The sequence below is a fragment of the Montipora foliosa genome, chromosome 3 (genome assembly GCF_036669935.1).
Source record: "Montipora foliosa isolate CH-2021 chromosome 3, ASM3666993v2, whole genome shotgun sequence".
Lineage (NCBI taxonomy): Eukaryota > Metazoa > Cnidaria > Anthozoa > Scleractinia > Acroporidae > Montipora > Montipora foliosa.
Window position 1 is genome coordinate 65461612 of NC_090871.1, and position 12425 is coordinate 65474036.

Sequence of the window (12425 nt, forward strand, 5' to 3'; positions counted from 1 at the left end):
TCACCTAGCGTTGAATTTTATGATATTTATAATTACATGCTATATACACTGGTCTAAGTCCCAGGACTTGTGGTAGTAGATAAAAAGAAAAAAAAAAAGAAAAGGTTGCCCCTGGACAGGATTTGAACAAGGAGCTTCGACTGTAGGAACAGCTTCTATTTACTAGACCACGATGAGCAAGGTACAAAGTTTCTTAATATTTGTTATTTGTTGCCTGGCATAGACATATAAAGACAATGCAAAGACAAAGCCTTTATTCCCCACGGACTCGAAAATGACCGCCAAGTAATAAAGGTAAATTGAAGGAAAGCTGGTGTTTCCGAAAAAATAATCGTGGCGAATTAAGGCCCCGTTTACACGTGCACCGCAAATTCAAACACAAGCGACGTTTACACCGATAACGCAAACGAACGCAAACGCAAGGAAGGCAAGATATGCAAGGGCGGTTTTTCAAAATGGCCGGCCAGGCCGACGCCATCTTGGTTTTACTTTGACCTAGGAAGCATGGAACCGAAGTTGTTACCTTTTGCCTTCATTTGCGTTTCTTACACAAATTTCTTACTCGTACGAGTTAACGAATAAAAGTTAAAGCTTCTCGACATTTTTGTAAATTTGCTGAATGAAATAAAACGTATTTCGTATTTATAAATTGTGTTATTTGGTACATCTTTCAAGACGAATCTGTATGGAAGGCTATAACTTTCTTATGTAATCTTCATTCAGTTTGGTCTTGAAGTTTTGTCTTGTTGTGTGGTTTTGTCATTATGTGACCAGGTTTGATGGTTACAAGTTGTGTTTCAATCATGATGTCCGGTTGAGGTCTTCTTTTAACGTGCTGTGTTTACATTTTATGTGGTTAGTCGAGTTTCTCCCTGTATGTGATTATTAACACAGCACGTCAAAAGAAGACCTCAACTCATTGTGATGGAAACACAACACGTTATCATCAAACCTCGTTAGGTGCTGACAAAACCTCGCCACATAATGACAAAACCATACCACACAATGACAAAGCCACACCTCATAATGATGCCACAGTACACATGACAAAACTCCCAAAACTTCAAGACCAAAAAAAAAGGTTACGTAAGAAAGTTGTGGCTTTCCATAGATCTGCCTTGTCCAACAGATGCGTGAAATTCACTTTTATACAAAAACACTTAAGCGTGTTCAGAACTCTGGTGGCGTTGCCTCTCCTCTTTGTTAACCGTGTGAAAAGGAAGAGCAATAACTTAACAGCTTACGCTCTAACAAATTTCCATTTTCACCCCGGATACGATTCTTTGCCGCTCTCGTGTTGACAACTACGTGAAAAGACCAAATTTGAGATATAAGGACGAAGTGACCACAAGCCAATACATTTTTACCCTGCGAGTAGTTAGTTTCTCCTACGCTTCCCGAGAGAGAAACCACTGTGAGGTTGCTAATGTTTCGAAGATATTAGCTCTTGTAGTTACTCTGAAATTCGAGATGACATCAATTTATGTTACCTTTAGCAAGGCGCGTGCGTACAATTTGTAATCCATATAAGAAATACGTTGACTGTTTCGACGAGTATTAAAGCGATCGAAACACTACCTTAAATTGACAGGGGCGGAACTGTGCTGTGAGTAAGTAAGGGATCTGTCTCATATGGTTTAGGGGTTGGCATTTCTCTCCCTCACTGCTGTACCGGGAAGAAGGTCGGTAGCTGAAAGCAGCAAAGGGCCAACTGCGTCCAAAAGCGATCGCACGGGCCGATATCCCGGGATGACTCGTTTGGTACGACACTCTGACGCCATGTCCGGAGGTTTTTTTTTTTTCGTGGTGTTGTTTTCTAAAAGAAATAGAAAACATGTACTCCGTGTTTCTATCGAGTTATAGAAACAATCATGAAAGTTTGGGAGAACTCGAAAAAGCTGTGGAAACACTCGCCTGTGGCTCGTGTTCCCACAGCATTTCTCGTTCTCCTAAACTTTCACTCGTGTTTCTATAACTCGACAGAAACACGGTACATGTTTTCTATTTCTTAATCATTGTTGATTCATTCCTCACGGGAACATTAGAACCCACAAATGACCAGCTCCCAACTGCATTGGCTTCATAGTTCAGTTGGTTAGAGCGTCGCACCGATATCGCGAGGTCACAGGTTCAAACCCCGTTGAAGTCCTGAATTCTTCTGGCTTCTCTACGCATAGGCATGTAAAAGCTATCGATAAAATTTTATTGTTTATTTATTGTTTATTTTATTGTTTATTATTTATTTTTATTTACTTGTTTACTTATTTATTTAATGTGTGTGTGTGTGAGAGAGCTTATTAATTATAGTGTCAGTTTTAGTAGCCCGCCTAGAATAGCTCTGCTAACTGCGGGCTACAAAGGCCTTTTTCACTATTGTTAAAATAAAGTCTCTGTTGTTGTTGTCAAATGTTAGACTCCCTACGTTTCGGCGACCTCATCACGCCATTATCAAGGAGTTGGAAAAGAATGCGCGAGTTCATAACAAATATAAAATGTTCCAAATTTGCAAAAATTGCTTTCATAACTGCGAGGATCCTATATAGCTTTACTTGAACGATATAATGTAGTGGAAATCGAAGCTCATCGTCGGGATTTCAGATTGACAAATGTCATGTCAATTAGTCGGTGCTATATGAACATTGCATCATAACGTTTTGACTAAAGCTTAACTAGAAGGAAATTTGGTATTTTGCCTGGATACATCTTGAGTTAGCACTTAAAGAGCTAACTGCGAGTATGCTCCTAAAATTGTTAAAGAGCTAATAGGTTTTAATAGAAATACAAAGTACGAACTGAGAGGAAATGAAATCCTGAAGCAGTTCCAAAGCCCAATATTTCAACCGGAGTTGAAATGGTCGCATTATGTTGCTCATAAACCGTGTAATTACCTCCATACCCGACTCATACAGAACTATCCAAAGTTTCAAGGTTTTTAAAATTAGCATTAAGAACTCGACCTCATGGGTCTTTCGCAAATTATTCATCCTGGGCGTATATATCTTTTTCTTAATGTGTATCATTTAGCGATTTTGTCTAACATTTATCTTAATATTTAGAACAATGCTACTCGTCTCCAAGGAATGTCCTATTTTTCCAGATCAAATTCCATATCACACCTACGCACAATACCCTGTTGTTTGCAGCCACGGCAAGGGAATTTTGTCGGAAGTTGACGAAGTCGATTCCTTGCCATCCGGAGATTATCGACGAGTGAGGCAAGCTGTTTCAGGGGAGAGGGGAGTGTAAAATTGCGTTTCCACATGATATAGTGGAGAGCGGTACGGGTCCCTGGGAAGGACGTTTGCATGTTTTCGAGCAATATTTTGGAGGCAATATTTGCAAAGCCAAACAAAAGCTATAGGCTTTAAATGTGATCAGCTTTTCTTGATACGCCTGGATACCATTTGTATCATATATTTCATCGTGCAATGCCTGAAAGTTAGGTGGATCCTTCTTGCGGCTGGGTGCCCTGTTTCTTCCTCCCGCATTTTCAGTCATGTCATTTGCTTTGTTTTGTTGTTTTTGTTTGTTTCTGTTTTTTTTTTTTTTGCATAGTTGCTAATGTCTCAAATACACTCGAAGTAACGAAGCTAAACACTACCTTGTTGTTTGTTTCTGGTCCCGTTTGTTGTGAGGATACAAATAAAAGTGGAAACGTCCGTTACCAGTGGAATTCATCTTAAAGCCCGCCGCAAACAGTGAGGAAAGAGCTGAGCAAACTGCCTTGCGAGGCGGTTTGCTCAGCCGTTTCCCCACTTGTGCGTGGGAATTTTGGGGAGAAATTCGCCTTGCGAGGCCGTGAGGATAAAATCAAACATGTTTGATATTTGGCCTCGCGAGGCAAATTCCTCTCCTGTGTGCGGCCATCGTGAGAATCGAGCTGAGCTCGGTCAAGCAAGCATCCAATAAAATACATGGCATTCTCACGTGGCATCAGTGGCGTCGAATTTTCTTCCTCCGACGCCATCTTGAACCACTGAAGTCACGTGAGAATGCCATGTATTTTATTGGATGCTTGATTCTCACGATGGCCACACACGGTGAGGAATTTGCCTCGCGAGGCCAAAAATATCAAACATGTTTGATTTTATCCTGACGGCCTCGCGAGGTGAATTTCTCACCAAAATGTCCTCGCACACGTGAGGAAATGGCTGAGCAAATCGCCTCGCGAGGCAGTTTGCTCAGGTCTTTCCTCACTGTGTGCGGCGGGCTTTACAGTCGTCATAGCTGAATGTGAAACTTCCAGCTCCACTGACTCGCTTCATGATGCTATTCTTACTATTAAAGTGCACCTAGCCTCAAATTATTTTCTTTGCTAAGATAAATCTATTCACCAATTGCAAAAAAAGAAGGTTTTACCGTTTTTGCCTTGAAATTCCACTTCTATTGGGCCATAAAACTTAATGGAAAAGTCGTCGATTGTCTATCGGCCGAGCCAGTGAGAAGCGTAGGCCTGTTTCTGAGATGACGTCACAATTGAGTTTCAAACCAACATGTTCTCAAGAGTGGAATCACGATAATCACATAATATCACCTAGCGTTGAATTTTATGATATTTATAATTACATGCTATATACACTGGTCTAAGTCCCAGGACTTGTGGTAGTAGATAAAAAGAAAAAAAAAAAGAAAAGGTTGCCCCTGGACAGGATTTGAACAAGGAGCTTCGACTGTAGGAACAGCTTCAATTTACTAGACCACGATGAGCAAGGTACAAAGTTTCTTAATATTTGTTATTTGTTGCCTGGCATCTCGAATAGGACCACTATAATTCAATGATTAAGCCTAAGCGCATTATGGCTCTTGGCCTAAGAGCTGATTTCAAAATGGTTAGCTTTGTTTTAAGTGTGGTTTGACCTTTCTCGTTAGCTGTGTAAAATAATTTGTTAGCGAGTGTTAGCGCACGTTTACAGCCCGGTCTTACCACAAATGAAGTCGAAGCAAGCGGCGACTTGGTGTTTTAGTGGTTAGGAGCGATGACAGGTAAGCTAATAATCGTAGGTTCGAGTCTCGAGTCCGGATATCTGGGTTGAATTTTAAAAGCAAAATGTTCAATTCCCAGAGTTTCTTTCCAACTGTCAGTGTCATGAAATAATGAAAATCGTATATTCAAAGCCGGTTGATACTATTATAGAGCGTTTTCACTCACGTGACCAGCAGCCATATTGGATTACTGAAACAAAGGAAAGTATATGCGTAAAAATAGAGTTCAATTCCTGGAGGATTAGTTTGGTATGTACACCATCATGGCCGCCTTTCCTTGTTTTGAAGCACCAACATGGCCGCCGTGACGTCATGTGAAAACGCTCTATATGATTATCGTAATAGCGGTGTCGAGAATGAGTTGTTCAAACTGGAATGTAAAACAGTTCGTGATGTCATCTGAGGAATCGCAGGCCCATGCCTATCACCAGCTCGCGTCTTAGTGAAAAAAGAAGAAAAAAAGCAGTAGAGGTTATTATGTTTTATTTTCATCCACAATTGTTACAATGCCATTAGAGCGAAACTGGAAAGAACTCTTGCGTTTTACTTCATCAGCCTTTCTTCCGAGTTGATCATTTTCCCTAATCCTCTTCCGTTCGGCGGGCCAGCCTGAGCTTCTCTGAGCGAGCGCAGACGATCCATCGGCCGAGCTTCTGGTCCTCCAGCCTCCGTCCTCTTCTAAATGAAAAACAAAGGGAGACTCCTGATCACGGTATTGCTAACAGTAGTGAATCTCACCATTTATATATAAGCCAATCGGAAGCGACGTTATAATTCGTGCGGGAAATATCAAAATTCAGTCGGAAACCGTGAAAAGGCATCATCTCGAGGTTCTGGGGAATAAATATAAGGATTTATATGAGTTTATTCGCTAGAGTATCGAGCTGATGCCTTTCAGTTGTTTAGGACTGAATTTTACTACAACGAAAATGGGCTATTTCTCACTCAGTCATCTGCGAAATAGACCTGCCGCCCTTAGTTCATTAGTGATTGTTCAATGATCGGGTTTCTGTCAACGATTTGAAGAAAAGAAAGGTTCCTAAGATCTATTGCAGTGCAAGGTAATTCGAAAAATTGACATCAGCTTTGGCTGTTAAATTAAAAATCATATGAATTTACTCAAACACGTAATCAACGATTTATTCGTCTAGAGCAATTCATTAGCTTTGTTTTGGAGAATGTTCTTTGTTTTATTTTTTCTTCGCCTTAATCAGCTTCTTAATATTGTATCGAAAGGTACGGATCCCATTTTAATTCCATTTCATTTCAACCTTAAGTCTTCCAGCTCAGCGGATTTTTCTGCTGCAGTTTGCTAAAGTAATCCTCATCCTCTAGAATAAAGGACGGTGCTTACTAATTGAAAGGTTTTTTTTCCCCGGCTTATGATAATGCAGGAAATGTAGATCTTAACAATTGTTATTGAAATCCAAAAAGAAAATTGGGCGTAACCATGCATTTTTCAAAAATAATTGATGAATAACATATGTTAGAAGCTTTAAAATACGAAGCGATGTATGGCGTTCTTTCTCAAATTGAAGCTTAATTATCTTTCAAAAATGCATGGTTACCCCCAATTTTCTTTTTGGATACCACGAGTACTTACTAAGATCTACTTTCTTCGGATAGTTTTAAACCGCAGAATATTATCCCGGTATTAGTAAGCATCACCAGTAGGAAACCCGAGTATCTGGAGATGCGAAGAACGTATGCGCAATAACAATAGTAGGCACCGTTGAATTGTTGAATTTTCAAAAGCCAGGGCCTCGTTGTCGCGTCAAGTCTTCTGCTTTAGTAGTTGGCTCGGTCTGCTTGAACATTGTTTCAAGCCACAACGAGTTCAGTGATGCTAGAAGGAAATCACTGTAATGTTTGGCAACTGTACAAAGCTAAATTTCCAGTAGTCCGTATAGTGAGACATTTATTTATTCGCATACTGTATGGTTTGTGACACGGATTGTTTCTTGTTTGTACGCACGCAATTGAAACAGAAAAGGGTTTTGCCTCTAGCGGCAAATATGTTGTTTGTCTTAATAAGTTTTACGCTGGAAAAGGCTTTTGTGAGATCTTCGGATACCCTTACGGAGCTCAAGAATTTGGAACGTCAATTGGAAATTAGCGGTGAAAAATAAACATCTGGAATCTTAAAAGCGACGAGTAATGGACTTCGGCAACAATCTTTCGCCAACCGAGCCGTAATCAAAGCAGATCAAAGTGAGCTGTGTTAAAGATGAAACAACAACAATGATATTCAATGATGATATTCAATCCGAGTCCCAGATGGGATTTGAACCCACGACCCTCCGTGATCTAGTCGGATGCTCTAACCACTGAGCAACTGGAGACTCTATGGTGAGCAAGGGTCAATTTGTGGGTCTCGACTGGAACCGCATCGCGCGGCTACACAGCCAAGTATTGACTAGCATATTTGAAACTCACTAACAGCATCGTGCTGTCACATTAATGCATATCAAGATGCAGCCAACCAACCTCCAAAGTGAGTGTGTTAAAGATGAAACAACAACAATGATATTCAATGTAAGGAGAAATGTAGACTCGGAAAAATATCGGAGTCCCAGATGGGATTTGAACCCACGATGCTGTTAGTGAGTTTCAAATATGCTAGTCAATACTTGGCTGTGTAGGCGCGCGATGCGGTTCCAGTCGAGACCCACAAATTGACCCTTGCTCACCATAGAGTCTCCAGTAGCTCAGTGGTTAGAGCATCCGACTAGATCACGGAGGTTCGTGGGTTCCAATCCCATCTGGGACTCGGATATTTTTCCGAGTCGACATTTCTCCTTACATAGAATATCAAAGTGAGCTGTATTTCTAATATTTTACCAAGTGTGGTGTTATGTACAACACTGAAACCAAATGGAAAATTATCTGGTAACTTATGAGTTTACCAAAGACAGAGAAGGTATCATAAGTCGATTATCTGGCTATTTATATTTATTTGAACTCAACTCTGCACAGTCTTCCAGTAACAATTAGGTCTCTTGTTTTCACGCACGCAATGAAATGGGGAAGTGTTTTTGCCTCTAATAGCAAGTTTAACAAACCGAAAGTGGTTCAGCGTCGTCTGTACTCTTATCGACAACGATATTCGTCATCACAGAGGTCGAAATTCCCGCCTCGTGAGTCCACAACAAATTTTGACCACTGTGATGACGAATATCGTTGTCGATAAGTGCACAGAAAACGCTGAACCACTTTCGATATGTTTTTTACCACAATATTCAACACCAAAGAAAGTTTTATTTCAGAGCGTGACCAAAATCATGACACGAAGAAAGAGCAAGCGTTGTATATAATTTTCTCGCAATATGATTGGTTTATTTCCCAAATTGGGCGTTCCTGATTGGCTATTACATTGAGTGACAAATTGACGCGAGCATGACGCGTACAGCGTTGTCTAGACTCGTATCGACAACGGAAAATTAGCCAATCAGATTGCGAGATTACAAGCAATTGTGGTAAAAAGGTTTTTGGCCTCAATAAATTTTTCGCTTGAAAAGGTTTTTGGGAGATTTCTAGCCTTTGTGAATTAATCATGTTGTGTAATTTTCGAGCTTAACAAATTTGCATACGTAGGTTGAAATGTGATACGGGAAGATTTTTTCGGTTAGTGCACTGTAAGCAGCGGACGTATACAAAACATGGACCCCAGGTCCATGGACCACCCCAGTGGACCCGGTCCATGCACCCCTTCATGGACCCGATCCATTGACCATCCCTGTGGACCACCCCTCATTTTTCAGTTGTAAATTCAATAGGTTTTACAAGCAGAAAAATCTTCAGACGAAAGGAAGAAGTCATCCTTGCACTTATCTGGAAAATTTAAGCAGGAGTCCGTGACTAGGAGCGAACAACTCCCATACTGAGCCAAAGTCTTTTTATAGACTAGGAGCCCATGTATAATCTATTTTTATACTACATGTACCTTGTCTGTAAAAAGACAAAGACAATTTAGGTTAGGTGACGCTAAGACTTCAAGTTAGTTTCTTGTGATTGGTCATCGGGCTCCGCAGGATCCGGAGTCTCATTAGCGGTAATATAGGGCTGTTGTTCGCTCATATGGGCTACTTATTTAAGCAATTGCCTGTTTTACAGACACTTATAACACCTATTTGGTGGCTCCAAAGGGATTCATCTATAACCCGCGTTTCAAATATAAGCTCATTTCATTCAGAAAGTCTGAAAATTAATGTTATTTTCATGTCGTAAATTTTGTTGCTGTTGGCAAAATATTTTATTCTCGATCGACATTCCTGAAAACTTCCTTCTTCTCAAACTGTGTATCAATATTTATTTACTTTTGCATCAATATTTGTTTTGCATAAAGCAGTCTAACAAAATCTGTACCTTGCTTAGTTCGCATTTTTGGTCCTATGCTTCTGTTACAAAGTGGTATATTTATTGGTCACCCATCCAAATACTAACCACGCCGGACAGGGATTAATTTCAGCGAGCTTTTGTATTACAAATCTGTCAGAAACTCAAGAGTGGACGCTTAAACTTGTTGTGAAAAGAAGTTGTTGGGGAACTTGAAAATGATCAATTGTAACATGTCAGCCTAGAAGCCAATGTTTATCGATTCTCTTTTATTTTCTTCATTCTTTCTGGGTTTAGTACTTCGCTAGTAACCACATGTCTTCTTAGGGGGCTATTTATCTAAGACATCTACCATGGCACTACAATGATATACAATGCCAAAACAATATCGTGTACTATTAGAGCTACATATTACGCAAAGACAACTTGAATCTCCTGGAAGACAAAACGCAGCTCAGTTGAAAATATGGAACAAAGCGCTGTGTTACTGCACTACCACACGTACGCAATGCGTGCCTTTTTTTTCTAAAGCTGACAGGGATTTTTTCTTTCACTGACAAAATGATTAATAGGCCGGTAGCCAGGTTTTTAACCTCCGAAAAAGATCTTTTTCGTGGTATGAACGTGTGAGCCAAAGGGGCCACTGCTGGCACGACTTCTGCGTGAGCCCTTAAATGGTCTTAATGACCCCCCGACTTGAAAAAATTGACTGGAACGCTGCAGTTCAATACCACCCAACTCACTCCCTTCTGTTTTTGAGTAGCAGGTACCACAGGCAACCCAGTGTACGTTCATGGAGCGTCTAGTTTTTCTTTTTTTTTTAGTTGCGCACAATTCTGGGTTTGTCTGTTTGTTTGCGTTGACATGGCAAATAATCCTTCTTCGGATTTTGCGTTTTTTTGGCACCGCAGAAATCCATTGATCTGAGATCACAAATCCGTTTGTGGATTTTCCGAAAAACGCACCCTAAATTCTTCCGAGTTGCAAAGTATCCTCTCGCAAAACAAGAACATCATTCTAAAAGCTTATTCTACGCAAAATTAAGGCTCTCAAAGTAATTTTGAGAGTGGAAAACACATTTCCGACCGAAGGTTTGACCACTCAACGTGGAATACTAATATGATAAAACAACAAGTGAGACGCTAAGCTTTATTTGACAAGAATATCCTTCACGTAAAAATCGCCATAAAAGCCATCCAGATGTTTTCGCTTGGCTCTAAAGAAGTTCTCTGCGTAATTTTTCCCCCGATTTTGACTAAAAAGTCCCTGTTTTTCACCTTCCTGCATGGGCGCCATTTACGTCTCGCTCGAAGGTGATCTTCGGCAAATCAGAGAATGATGTCATTTCAACCGATTTCGATAAAAACTGGCCAATGATTGAGTAATTGCCTCCGATTATCCCGAAATTTTGCGGATGGTTCATCGGCATGCTCGATGCTATTTTGACGTAGATTTGGAACCGACAACCAACTCTTTTTTTTCGATTTCTCGCGCTTAGAACATGCATAGGCAACCCACAAGCACACATATAACCCAACCACTCAATTAGGAAGCGTCTCCTTCGTTCGAAGCAGGCCATGGGACCCAAGAGGTTCTGGGGTATTTTGTTGTTGTTGTTGTTTTTTTTTTTTGTTTTTGGAAACTGTGAATCAGGTTCTAATTTTTAATAAAATTTGTAGAATCTTCCTCTAAGCTGAGAATGTTGAAAAATGTTACAAATTCTTCGTTGAATCAACATGATTCAATTTGTAGCCCTGAAAAGATCGCCGTGATTTCTTTCAGTGTCTGGTAGTATGGGCTCCTTATCCATTACATTTACAGAAATCAAATGGCCAAACATATGTCCAAATTCTTTATTTTAGCCAGCAAAATGTGCCACAACGCCTGACAACGTAATCAATAAATAGCTAGGAGCTTTTCCCTCTCCACTGTTTTGAACAGACCTTGTATTCATATGGAGACGCATCTTGGCCATCTTGCTTCTGAACAATTTTGTCCGCGCTCAGTTACCAGCGGGTTCATGATCAGTTGTTCGCTCACCCAAATAAACTACGACTAAAGAATGAAGTTGACAAATTTTAACCAACCTCTAGTTCCCCCGGGGGGCACAAAATTCAAATCACTAGGTGGATCAGGCTCCCTCACCAAACACATCCGCAGCCGATAGCACGAAAATACACAAAGACAGCGCGAAACAACAGTGAATCCATCTTTCGCTCGATTCGAGCAATTTTGACTGACTGAAATTCGTGAGAATTTGCTTAATTGAAACGTGTCTTAGTGCAGTTTTATAGACCTTGTATAGGGACACACTTAGCGAGTGATAAATGCCTTTTTAACACCACTTTGGACGCCATTGAAGGTTTGCGAAATGAACAAACGAGAAACATTAAAACGCCGGGATAGCTTATTGACGGGTCTTAAATATGGGTTTATACTTGGGCTCCATGCTGAGAAATTGCACCACGTGACTCATGTTGCTACCATTGTAACGTAAACACGAAAGGGGGTTTAAGCCATGTTCATCCCGTGAACCGTAGGCCCGAGGATTGTCAGTTTAAAACCGAACGTTTGAGGAATTTATCTGACCTGTTTCGTGATTTGTCTCTCTTCATAAACATTTGCAAGAATGGCCGTTTTTAATAAAAAAGAAGCATGATGCGTCTGGCCGACTTTGGGTAGATCATTTACCTGCGCCTTTTAGTTCGCTTTCAATTCGTCCTGTATAAGGCCGGTGGGCGATGCATTATCCGTCTAGACGATGTATATCGTTTCACACACGCAATAAGCGATTTGGGTGTGCGGAAAACGAAGTTACCGAAGACCCGGAAAACGAAAGAAGCGCCCCCCCCCCCTCCCCCCCCCCCTTCCCGGCCAAAGAAATAATAATAATAACCTACCAACCAGAGAAAATAACAGAACAAATCATTCATGTTATTTAAAAAAAGGGATATGCTATCTGTTGTGAATTACGGTAGGGTCTTCGTTTTCCACACACCCAGACCGGTATGCGAGTGTAACCGAAGTCCAAAAACGAAGACCCCACAAATATATAAAATGAGCAACGGAGAATAGCCAACACGCAAAATCGCTGTTGTTTGAAGTCT